Genomic DNA, 13,487 nt, shown 5'->3' on the forward strand with positions numbered 1-13,487 from the left:
TAAAAGGGGCCCCAGAGGCTCTGAACTTTGGAGCCTAGGGTGGCGACCACACGGCCCTTAGCTGAGGCCTGGCATTGCTTCCACTTATTTGTGTCAGACTCCTCACTTTCTTCTATCCTATCCGACCTCCCTTGGTCAACTCTTGTTCTTTTCCGACCCCGACGGTATTAGAGCACTCGAGGCGTAGGGAGTCTTTCATTTTCACGCCCTCGTGGCCCTTGTCTTTCTTTGGCCGATACCTTCATTTATCGAAGTGTCGGACCCTTTCCATATTTTCTCTCTGAGGATGGTTGCCTAGTTGGACTTCCTCTCAAAACAATAATCACCACCACTACTTAAGGATCGCTGGCGAGAGTGCAAAGAGGAGGGCATTAGTCTGCGTGAGATGGCCTTATCGACGAATGAATGAATGAATGACCGAGCAAGAGGTCGCTCAGTTTGAGTCACGTAGCTATCGGCCGCTTCCTTCCCACTCCTAGGCCTTTCCTATCCCACCGTCGCCGGAAGACCTATCTGTGCCGTTGCGACGTAAAGCCAATTGTAAAAAAAGGGTATAGTGCGCATTGGTATCACCCAAATATCACTATAAAATTTGTCACAAATGGAACATAATAATTGCTTTTACATATATCAAGTAAAAAATCCCTGGCGAATTAAGAAATATTTGATTTTTGGAGAATATTATGTATGCGTACTTTACCACTTTACAAGTACATTTGGTGTTGCGCTCACAGCGACACACATATGTCTTTTGTCTTACACTTTCAACGATTTCGTGTGTGATATCTGTGTTCACTGAAGTTCTTTGCTTTTTCTTTGCTTTCGTTTCATTGCTTCACTTGTCAAACATCATCATTTCATGAATTGTATCGCGATATGCAATATTTAATAGGCGACAAAATGGTATGGCCAATGTACATAAGAAAAATTCGTTCGAACAGAAATAAAAATATTTATTGGTCCAGGGAACATGCTATTTTTCTGTTGACCTCCATTTTGCTGTTTGAACTGGCCGCTCTAGTCATATGGACAAAGATAATGAGAATCTACAGACATAGCACTCCCATTCCACGGTGCTAGCCCTGGACCTGAAGAAAGTAACAAAAGACTGCACCAGCAGCGCAGTACGTCATAAACCAGTCCTGTCTACTAGCCTTAAGTATGTTTTCATATTTCTCAAATAACGACGGTATTTCTTAATTTGCCAGGGATTTTTCACTTGATATGTGTAAAAGCAATTATTATGTTCCATTTGTGACAAATTTTACAGTGATATTTGGGTGATACCAATGCGCATCGTACCCGTAAAAAAAAAAATGAACATTGAATAAGAAGCGCGTTATGGCATGCCGCAGTTCGTATTCAGAATTCATCCATTCTGACATCACGCCGTCTGTTTGGTAAAAATCTATCACCGGGCGAGTTGGCCGTGCGGTTAGAAGCGCGCAGCTGTGAGCTCGCATCCGGCAGATAGTGCGTTCTAACTCCATTTTCGGCAGTCCTGAAGATGGTTTTCCGTGGTTTCCCATTTTTCACACCAGGCAAATGCTGGGGCTGTACCTTAAGACCATGGCCGCTTGCTTCCCATTTCTAAGCCCGAAGGGCGGGTCTGGCCCTCTAGAGAGTTACGCTCTCTCTCTCTCTATCTCTCTCTCTCTCTCTCTCTCTCTCTCGGGCCAAGAGAGGTGAAGATAAATGGGTGATGCGAGAAATGAAGAAGGTGGATAAGCGATTTGACAGATTGAATGAGGAGGAAGATGGAGTCTCTTGACCGCGGTGATAGGAAGAAGAGAGGGTTTGCTTGGGAGTGAAGTTTTAGAGCAGGGTACCAGGATGCAAATGGAGGGTTAGGAGGTGCAGTGACGTTGTGATGTTAAGGATGGAAGATGTTAAGGATCGTAGGATTTCAAGCATCGAAGGTGGATAGGAGATGTAAATAGGTGGGGAAAGGGGCGGACTGACGAATTTGCGAGGTTGAAAAGAAGTGGCTGGCTGGGTGCGACGATGAGAATTGTTGTTGGGATGGCGAACAGGTTGGGGTGGGGAGATGGAAGGCTCCACTTTATGGCGATGGTTGTAGATGTAAACTCCGTTGTTAATTAGATGTTGGGCATCTGCGGCGCTCGGGACGTGTATACGAACTGACGCGACAAGACGAACTGGGATGCCTTCAGCTTGTAGGTAATGGAGAATGATCCGGTCTGAAAGGGCAGGATCCACACCGCGGACATGGTGTGACGAGTTGAAGAGGGCTGCGTCAGCGATGGTGGTGCGGAGGCTGCTGGTGCATCGGCAGGTGGAGATGACGAAGGTGGTGCTGCGTTTGTAGACCCTGATGATTCAGCTTGTAGGTATTGATGGGGGGGGGGGGGGTGTTCAGAAATGGGGGAGAGATGGAGGGAAGAACTAATGAGTGGGGAAGGATGGCAGGTGACAACAGTTGTAATTGGAACGTAGGAAGAAAGATGGGTTGAGGTTGTGGTGGTCGTTGTAACGCCAGTGGTGACGATGGTGGTATCAGTGATGGGAGGAGGAGAGAAAGGGGATAGTAACAGTTCTTGGGATGACTGTGGTGGTGTGGTTGCTGCGTCGTCAACATACGAAAGAATTGGTTCCACGCGGTGCTGCTGGCGGTTGAGGTAGACTCCGTTGGCGAGGATGCGTCGAAGGTGGCCTGGCCTGTAGAGTCGAACAAAAACACGACGTGTTGGAACGTTGTCCTGCAGTATTCTGGAGACACTGTCTGCTGCGACGCCTTTCCGTTGGAGTTGTGTTAGGATGACGTGGTCGTGGAGAGATCACAGCTATCCATGGTGTTAGGGAGGCTGACTTCCAACGAGGTGTCAGCCTATGTGCTTTGTTAAGTCGGCGAGGTAGCTGAAGTAGAGATGTTTAGCCACCCGGCCGAGAAAAAAAAACAGAAGAGTTTTGCAGAGAATATCTCAGTCCGTCTTCGAGATGTCGATGCGATGCGGTGTGCCGAGTCTGGAAATGGTATTTTTAATCGCAGTTCTTCTATATAGAACGATTGTCTTTTGAGCTCATAGGTTAATCTCGAAGGAGCGTGTTTTGCCAGGAAGACAACTTTTAAGATAGATGGCCTTCACTCTTTCTAGTCTAGCTAGGTTATCCTTCGATAGGTGTTCCCAGATAATGTCTAAGGCGTATGCCATGATGGAGTCTGTTTGTACGTAGACTTTTTCTCTTAGCAGCATGTAAGTTATGAGGAACGCTCTGCCATCCGTTGAATATATTTGGAAGCTGGAAAAGGTTAGAGAATCAGAGTACCTAGCAGGGAATAATAATATTCTCTCATAATCAGAGGAAGTTTATATTCTCTGGCTTAAAAGGTAGTAATCAAACATGGCTGCATGTATCGACATTACTAAGGATGAAAATCACATATATCAGAAAATTAATGAAAGTGTCAGTCGCTTAGCAACCTGCTAAGTACAGAATGTATTGCGGGTGAGGGTAAGCCTTCGCCTGCAATTGTTGGAGTGATCATTTAATGGCTTGATTTTATAATAATTACTCCCTGCCCTCCTGTCAGCATTTTCACACGGACGAAGAGCTGAATACGAATGTTACACGCTGGTTCCATTTCCAGGCGGCAGACTTCTACGACACCGGCTTACAAAAATTGATCCCACGATATGACAAGTGTCTCAATTCTGGTGGTGATTATGTCGAAAATTACCTCCAACATTGCTGTATCGGGTGTCAATAAAGAGTTTCATGTAACTATGTTGTGTTATTTCTAGGAAAAATTAAAGGAAAAATAGGGGAAAATTTCTGGATAGCCCTCGTATTACTGGTAATGGGATTAACTCTAATTCTGTTGTTAGTTTAGTGTTGTAGTGTATTTGAACACTCAGCACTATCGCAGAAAATTATATTTTTTGAAAACCTTCTTGTTTGAAATAAGATGAACATACAATATTGTGCAGGTGATAGGATCCGGCGACCGGCCATCCACAGTATACAAATATCCTCGCGTTTCGAGAATGTATAAGACTGAATTTTTAATTACCGGCTAATTTTTGTTCGGTTAAGTCAACATTTTAGACGCTTTATTAATATTACAGTGATATAGTTAATTTACACTCGGAGACGACAGAAAACTGCATATTTAAGTGACTAGTTTGTGTGTAAAAGCTAAAATTGACATCTGCATAGGATAAGTAAAAATCTACAACATGTCATAGTCATCATTTCTATAATAATAAATTATATATTTTAATATATCTAGTAAATCGCAGGCTATAACTCGTATACTGGCTTTGCCTCTCTCCACTATTACATTTTTCTGAATACGCCTATATTGTCCGTTCAGCCCTAGTCATCGTCCGGGATTAGCCTGGACATTCCTGATTTTGCAATGGTGTCTTGGATACTGTCAAGAGTTTTTGGAATCTGAATGCGAAAATAGATTAAATGTTTGTGACCGGTGAGAATTGTTTAAAATTTATTTTAAAAGTTGGTCATTTTGTACAAGTCATCCAGTAAGATAATACAAGATAATACCCGTCTCCCATTATCTCGGAAACCATAGATCAGGGAGAGGGTATAGTTTATTGTTATCTTTTTATTTTTGATACATGCAGTATACTAAAGTTGATATCCTATAGCATAATTATAAAAAACAAAGAAAACACAAATAAAGAAATGTCCGGAAAACATCGTAAACTATTTTTTAACACTTAAATGGTTTAGGAATTGAACAGAGAAAGAATGGCCTGAAATAAATGTTAGAAACATTATGTTAATAAATGGAACGTTACAAAACAAAGAAAACAGAAAACACGAGACTTCTCGGACATGCTATAGAGGTCCATCGGATACTACGCAAACGAAACCCCCGAAGTGACAGTCACCACAGTAATCATCTTCACTCCCTGCATACCACGTCTGACATCTCAAATGGATATTAATATTATATTATCAAAACATGCAATTTAAATAGAATATGACGGTTCAATATTTATAGTACAAGTCATCCTCAGTATCTTTCCTTCGAGAAATCAGTGAGCCTTGGGCCGTATTACACTCTCGCTATTTAGTATCAGTCCATATTTTTGATAATAAATAAATAAAAGTGTGTCTTTAACGACGAGCTGCAGCAGTAATACAAATTTTTAAAACTATGTAAAAAAAATCGGCACTCTTGAGTAATGGAGTGTTACACGTATAAGGAAGATGTGAAACTGAAGATCATGTGTAAATACAAGTCAAAAATAAAAGTGCAAAAAATGCTGCTGCTTCAACAAACATAAGGTATTGTTCTGTGCAATTCAATTCATGTGTAAATACAAGTCAAATATAAAAGTGCAAAAAATGCTGCTGCTTCAACAAACATAAGGTATTGTTCTGTGCAATTCAAAGTCTTCATTATTTCAATGTTCCAACTTCAATGAAGGTAGAATTTCCAACATTTCCAGCATTTCAACTATAAAATATCTACCTTAACTACTCAGTTGTTACGGAGTTGACATTCACTTAAAAGTCAAGTTACTTTATTTTTATATTAAGAAATTCAATATAAACGTTTTAAAAAATTAAAGAGAAATTCATCAGTGGTGAGTCATTCAGAAACGTGTCCTGGGTTAGACCCTAAAAATATATATAGTAAACCTACTCATACTGCACTTTTCTAGGGGTTCTTGGTGCACTCGATCGGTGTGAGCACATTTCTTCACTTTCGACATGGTTAATCGGCCATTGTAACGCGATGTTACGCCGATTTTCCACTAGAATTAGTTTACACGCTCACAGCACCCACGTCGAAATTTCCGATTAAATATCACTATTCGCTCAAGAAAATAGGTCTATTTAGCAAAGTTAGCAAAGGTATGCCGTTTATCGAATCTAAAACGCACGCCGCCTGTTAATCGTTTACCCAAAATAGCTATGCGTTACGCAAAACTTGTCCGCTAGGCTACGTATGTTTATTGAGCTTCCCGTTTCTCGTTTGTCTTACGTGTTGTTTAAATAGCATACTTCCAATATTTGAGGTTTTCAAACCAAAAATGTTAATTTTAATGGTCGTAAATGGAGTTGCCATATTCTGCTGATTCTGCGGAAGAGAAAGGAAATAATACAGCCTAGATGCGATGTTAAATTGCTGACTGATGTGAAGGCAGAACTGAAGAAAGGAGGCGAAAAAATATTCCGAAAGAAGCGAGAGTTTATTCAGTATAAAATATATCAACTTCCCTTTAAGTGATTTTGTTAAACGTTCAATTCCGTAAGCGAAAATAGGTTTTCGAATAAAAATATCTGAATGTTAGTTCTGTTTTATGTTAGAAGCATACATAAAACACGACATTTGTAGGACTGCAGTACTGCTTACTGCTAGACTGTCTGAATGCGATTTCCCTTCAGCTATTTATTTATTTATTTATTTATTTATTTATTTATTTATTTATTTATTTATTTATTTATTTATTTATTTATTTAGGATCAGCAACAGCATAACACTGAATTACAAAGATCCGTAATAGATACAATAGTTATTAATGTAAAATGAAAAATATACGAAATTTACCAAGGGCACAAATATACATAATATAAAATGTACAATCCTTTTATATATATATAGGTAAACAACGACATAAGCAAAGGAAATTCATTTAAATACACGAGAAGAAACAGGAAAGAAAACGAAGGAAAATTAAGTTATGTCAGAAATATCACGACAGAAGGAAGGATACGATAGGAAAACATTTAAGTTACTATTAATAGATAAGGTATTAAACATGCCAGGGCGAGTTGGCCGTGCGGTTAGGGGCACGCAGCTGTGAGCTTGCATCTGGGTGATAGTGAGTTCGATCCCCACTGTAGGCAGCCCTCAAGGTGGTTTTCTGTGGTTTCCCATTTTCGCACCAGGTAAATGTTGGGGCTGTATTTTTATAATGCCACGGCCTCTTCTTTCCCACTCCTAGGCCTTTCCTATCCCACCGTCGCCATAAGATCTATCTGCGTCGGTGCGACGTAAAGCAACCTGTATAGATATAAAAAAAGTATTGAGCATGGTTGGAATACGCATAGAGATAGGCCTTTGGGTAAGAGAAAGAAGAAGGTCTTCATTCTGATACTACGGGACCTAAATAAACCAGTAGCTGCTTTGTGAAGGAGCTTTAGGTCGGCTACTTTCCTCCGAGAAGAAAGAGTTTTGAGGTTCAATTCACCACGCACTTGGTTAGTGCTCAAGTTGCGACAGACAGGGACCCTGGTTCTGACGATTGCACAGAAGAAAGATTGTACACGGTCAAGGTGGCTGACATTTGAAGAAGATATGGACCAGACTGGAGAGGCGTATTTGACAATCGGTAAGACACAGGAAACAAACAATATTTACTGTCAAAATGAAATCCTAAGTCCGTTTTTTTTTTTTTTTTTTTTTTTTTGATCAGCTATTGAAATCGACTGGCTTAGCAGGGGATATTCACGAAATACGGGGAATTTAAGAACTGTGAACGAAATGGTGGAACACTTAGAGGGATGACAGCGAATCAAGTGCATTTTTAATAATGTTATTTGTTGTACGTCCCACTAACTACTCTTTTACGGTTTTCGGAGACGCCGAGGTGCCGGAATTTAGTCCCGCAGTAGTTCTTTTACGTGCCAGTAAATCTACCGACACGAGGCTGGCGTATTTGAGCACCTTCAAATACCACCGGACTGAGCCAGGATCGAACCTGCCAAGTTGGGGGTCAGAAAGCCAGCGCCTTAACCGTCTGAGCCACTCAGCCCGGCACGTGCATTTTTAAGTAGACTGCAACTGTGATAGAATCGATCTGTTTGAAGATTTTACAGTCATCCACAAAGAGAAGAATTTCACACAAATTGTGTGAAATAGTATAAACAGGGCAGAAAAAGGGGGACCTAGGATACTGCTCTGCGGGACACCAGAGAGATTGGTGGCGGGAGAAGAAGTAGGCCTACATCCATCAAGGACCACGCGCTATAATCTTTCACTCAGAAAGCTGAAAGGTTTTCAAGACCTCGTTTCAGCTCATAAGACTAAAGTTATTTCAAACTTAGAATTGGAGAATTATGTCGTTCTTAGAAAATTAAACCCATACGTTACTTCCTATTGTACGAAGGCTTCAAACTCCTAACGAATTTTGTTATACTGACTTTACTAGCCTGCAACCCGTGCCGACAGACCAACGCTTTCATGTCCGAAAAAAAAAAAAAAGAAGGAAAACGGCTGGGCAAACTGAATGAAAATCTATACGACAGTTGCAGATCTTCAGTTATGTTAACTGTTCGATTTGCCGTTCAGTTCTTCTCGATAATAAACGGAGTGTGTCCGGGGACTTCAGCTATTAATTTTACAGAGACGAAGATATTCGTCACACACGTTTCAGGTGTTCAACATGTTAGTACTTCGTTAATGAAATTCACGTTCTTCATGTCCTACCAGTCTGCCAACTTCCAACCAAAATTTTAATTGACAGTTCAGAGAAATAAATATTTTATCTTAATCAATGTTGACTCACAGATGGAATAAAAAAGAAACAAGAGGAATTAATAAATGATGATGTATCAAGTTGGAGATGTTTTTGCTGTCACGTTGAGACAAATGATACACAGCGGGAAACAACTGACAATCTCACAGCGATCTGAAAAATTGATATGTCAATGTGACAAGAAGCACGTTGATTGGAGAGGTTAATTGTGTTTTTGATTTTCTTATCGCTAGTATCAAGCGAATGTTTATAGCATATTGAGAAACAGAGAGTTGAAGATGGGACGTAATACTAATAAGCAATCGCTCCTCTTAAATACAAACTTCAGCCTTGAATATTTCTACATTTTCTTTTCCGCCATCAAATTAAATTTACCTTGATAAAACTGAAGGTTCAGAATGTCTATTTATAAGACTAGCGTGACAAGGGATTATACACAATGTACATTTCACGGCCCTCGTGCTGATATAAGAGGATATTACCATTCGTAGATTTACGTGTCCGGTGTTCTTGATGTCTAATATGGTATTTGAAGATGCTCGAATACGTCAGCCTTATTGACAGTGCGTGGGTTGGGAACCACGGAACCCTTAGCTGAGCTAGGATTGTCTCCGCTAAAAAGTGTCAGCCTCCTTGCTTTCTTCTCCGACCTCGCTTGACAAATTCTGTTCTCTTTTGATCCCGACGGTTTTAAGTTTCCAAGGCCTATTTTATTTATTTATTTATTTATTTATTTATTTATTTATTTATTTATTTATTTATTTATTTATTTATTTATTTATTTATTTATTTATTTTATTTATTTATTGCCGATGCTCTCAGTCTATTTTCTGATTAATGTTAAGAATAGACAATTGCTTAGTTGTACTTCCTCTTAAAATAAAAATCATCATCACTTATTATTATTATTATTATTATTATTATTATTATTATTATTATTATTATTATTATTTAAAATAATAATGTTATTTGCTTTACGTCCCACTAACTACTTTTTACGGTCTTCGGAGACGCCGAGGTTATTATTATTATTATTATTATTATTATTATTATTATTATTATTATTTCAGTCCATCCTTCCTTGTTGTTCCCTCTTCCGTTCTTTCCAGTATTCCTTCTTCATTGCACTATGCTTTATTCTTCTCTCCTCAGGACACTTTCGACCGCATTTCCTAGGAATCCTTCTCGACCTCTCGTATATAGCTCGTTGTTGACTTTTTCTCCACCGAGCTCGATAGCTGCAGTCGCTTAAGTGCGGCCAGTATCCAGTATTCGGGAGATAGTAGGTTCGAACCGCACTGTCGTCAGCCCTGAAAATGGTTTTCCGTTGTTTCCCATTTTCACACAAGGCAAATGCTGGGTCTATACCTTAATTAAGGCCACGGCCGCTTCCTTCCCACTCCTAGCCCTTCCCTGTCTCATCGTCGCCATAAGACCTATCTGTGTCGGTGCGACGTAAAGCAACTAGCGACTTTTTCTCCTAAAGACGCTTGAATATCTGTTTTGTCAACCTCTTATCATCCATTCTACAGATATGTTCAAAAAATTGCAATCTCATTTTTCTTATTGTTTCTGTCATATTTTCTGTGTACTGCTATATTTTCTTATTACTTCTTAATGTCTATTATTCTGTTGTTTTCACTGGACCTATGATTGTTCTCATGATTCTTCCTTCTAGTAACTTATTTCCAGTTTATCTACACTGTAGTTCAAAACTAGATATTCACTTGCATAAAGACATTCTGGTTTCGCCACTATATTGCATTGTCTTATTTTAAGATTTTTAGATGATTACTGTTTATTTATTAATGTATTCATTCGTTCATACATACATTCATTCACTCATTCATTCATTCATTTGTTCATCCATTCAATTAGGCCGTCTTAGGAACACATGAAACAGTTTTCTTCTTCTTGTCTTCCCAAAATTTCTTCATCGTTTCTCGGTGCTGTTTTCTTTCTTCCGCCCATTTAATGCCTGATTCTCTGGAAATTTAGCGTCAAATATTTCTATTCCAAATTCGTTTCTATTTGCTATTTGTTCTTTCTTGATGTTGAGTAGTTCCAAATCATCTTAGGCTTCTTTGAAAAATGCTTCTTCTTCTTCCTCCTCCTCTTCTTCTTTTCCTACCGCTTTTCCCATACCTGTGGGATCGCGGGTGCGAATTGCGTAGCACATGTGGATCTGGCCCTGTTTTACGGCCGGATGCCCTTCCTGCCGCCAACCCTATATGGAGGGATGTAATCACTATTGCGTGTTTCTGTGGTGGTTGGTAGTGTTGTGTGAATAAGAAGAGGAGATTGTTGGGACGGACACGAACACCCAGTCCCCGGGCCAGAAGAATTAATCAGAAGTGATTAAAATACCCGACCCGGCCGGGAATCGAACCCGGGACCCTCAGAATCGAAGCCAGTACGCTGACCATTCAGCCAACGAGTCAGACCTTCTTTGAAAAATGCTTGATTGTTTAATTTGCATGCTATTCAAAAATATGTTTTGTTAATCTGTCTTCATCCATTTTATACAGATGAACAAAGAATCTCAGCCTTCTTTCTCTGAAAGCATGACCTAATTTTTCTGATGACTTTGTTTAAATCTGATCTCAATTTCTATACGCCATTCACCCAAATAGTTCCCATAATTTTCCTCAGGATTTTCTTTTTTTGTTTTACTTATTCTTCTGTCTGAGAAGGTATTCAAAGATTCTGACGTATATAGAGCTGCTGCAAGGGTTACAGTCTTGTCTTGTCGCACTTTAGCATTTTAGCATTCCTGGATAATTTTTGTCGTATATTGTATACTCATCGTTGCATGATTATTATTATTATTCCAAGGTTACCTGTGGAGCAGAAAGAGGTTAAAGAAGGTGCCGGGGTTGAATGGGTCTAACTACAATATCAAAATTAATTTAAAACTTGAACTGAAAGTTATATTTCTTTTAGAACTTCAAACTTAACAATTTTTCATAACAGTGAAGCATCAGGTACAATGACCATCTTGAAACAAGACTAGGAAAATCCAAAATTTAGTGGTTTTTACATATTCTGGGCTTCAAGCCCCTAGTTTTACAATTCCAGAGTTTTCAAAACATTAATGAGGAATCCTTTAATCAAGGGCAGAGATCCCCTAATTCAAGTGCACTTGCTCCCAAAATACAATGTCTAGCCTTCCAGAGGCACACGTTACTTTTACAAACTTTGAAAAAGAGCTAACAGACTCAGTTTCTTACGGCCCACTCAAGGCAACATTACATCAAAATTTACTATCTTTGACCTCTCAAGCCACAATTTACAAATTGAACTTGCTTAATACAGGGGTATCTGGTGCCCAACCTACAGGACATTTACGAAAAAGAACAGGTTAAATAAACGGCCCGAACACAAACTGAATGGGGATTAATACGTGAATATGACAATACCGGACAGCTTGCTGTTTTCGGCGAGAAAGTCGATAGTGCTGCTACCTGCATGGCTTGGTGTGACCAGCTCTTCAATAACATATTGCCATCTGTGTGATTCTTGGCGCACTGCCGTGTTGTTTATGATGTATCAGTGTTTGTCACTAAGTAATCTTACATTGCAGTTATATTCCAAGAAAAGTGTTATACGCTGAACAAATTACCCACAAGCTAATGGGCCTAGGAACTGATAAGGCCCGCAAGTACCGGTATTAAAAAAGTAAGGACCTCCTATCTGTGTTGAGGTTACATTCTACGCCCCTTATATTAAGAAAATCAATCAAATACTCTACTGAAATGTGAGTGGGACGTAAAACCAATAATATTAACATATATGGAACTCTAGTATACTCAAACTTGAGGGTCCACATTGTTAAACAGTATTTCACAATCGAAAACTTGTCGGCCTGTACTGTACTAGTTATCGCGGTAGTCTTGAACTTGAAAATTGAAGGCCATGAGTTTCGAATCCAGTCATCTTCTTTTTTACTGTAGGATAATAATAATAATAATTATTATAATAATAATAATAATAATAATAATAATAATAATAATAATAATAATAACAATATCCTGGTGACTCCATGTGAGATTTGTGCTAGACAAAGCGGAGGCCGGACAGTTTTTTCTCCGGGTACTCCGGTTTTCCCTGTCATCTTTCATTCCGACAACATTCTCCATTCTCATTTCATAGCATCTATCAGTCATTACTTAATCACTTTGGGAGTGGCGACCCCATCGTTCTAATAGCCTATATATAATTCATTCATTACATCCCTGACCCCGTCAATGACTGGAAAACAGGTTGTAGGTTTTCATTTTCTTTTCAATAACATTAATAATAATTTTATTTACGTCCCACTAAGTATTTTAAGGTTTTCGAAGACGCCGAGGTGCCGGAATATAGCCCGCAGGAATTCTTTTACATGCCAGTAAATCTACTTAAACGAGGCTGGCATATTTGAGCACCTTCAGATACCACCGGACTGAGCCAGGATCGAACCTGCCAAATTTGGATCAGAAGGCCATCGCATCAACCGTCTGAGCCACTCAGCCCGGCGTAAGAAAATTATTTCACTGTATTATTGGCATGGGTTTGACCACCAGTCCAACTAATTTAATACGTGTGTATGGTAATTCTTCATGCATAAATTTGTGAAAGACTTTAGGAAATTCTGAACACTTCTTCCTTGTCAGGAAATTCTGAACACTTCTTCCTTGTCAGAAACATCGTAGTTCACTCACTTAACCCCAATATGTGTTATATATATTATGTATATCTGTCTTCAGAGTTAAAACAGAAGATTCAAAGTACAGCAAAAGCGAGATAGCAGCGTGAGGCGAGTTCCCCTTTCGAGTTTGGGAAGATCGACCGTACCGAAGAAGAAGAAGAAGGCGAAATAATGGACCAAAACTCCTGTTCCTTAATTACAGATTCTCTTTCCCAAAATCTTAATAAATCATGGATGTTCTTAAGTTATCTGCCCCCTCTGGCGCTTTGGCTGAATGGTTAGTGCTTCGTGCCCCCACCCCCCACCTTTTATGATACTTT

Source organism: Anabrus simplex, chromosome 12 (genome assembly GCF_040414725.1).
Source record: "Anabrus simplex isolate iqAnaSimp1 chromosome 12, ASM4041472v1, whole genome shotgun sequence".
Classification (NCBI taxonomy): domain Eukaryota; kingdom Metazoa; phylum Arthropoda; class Insecta; order Orthoptera; family Tettigoniidae; genus Anabrus; species Anabrus simplex.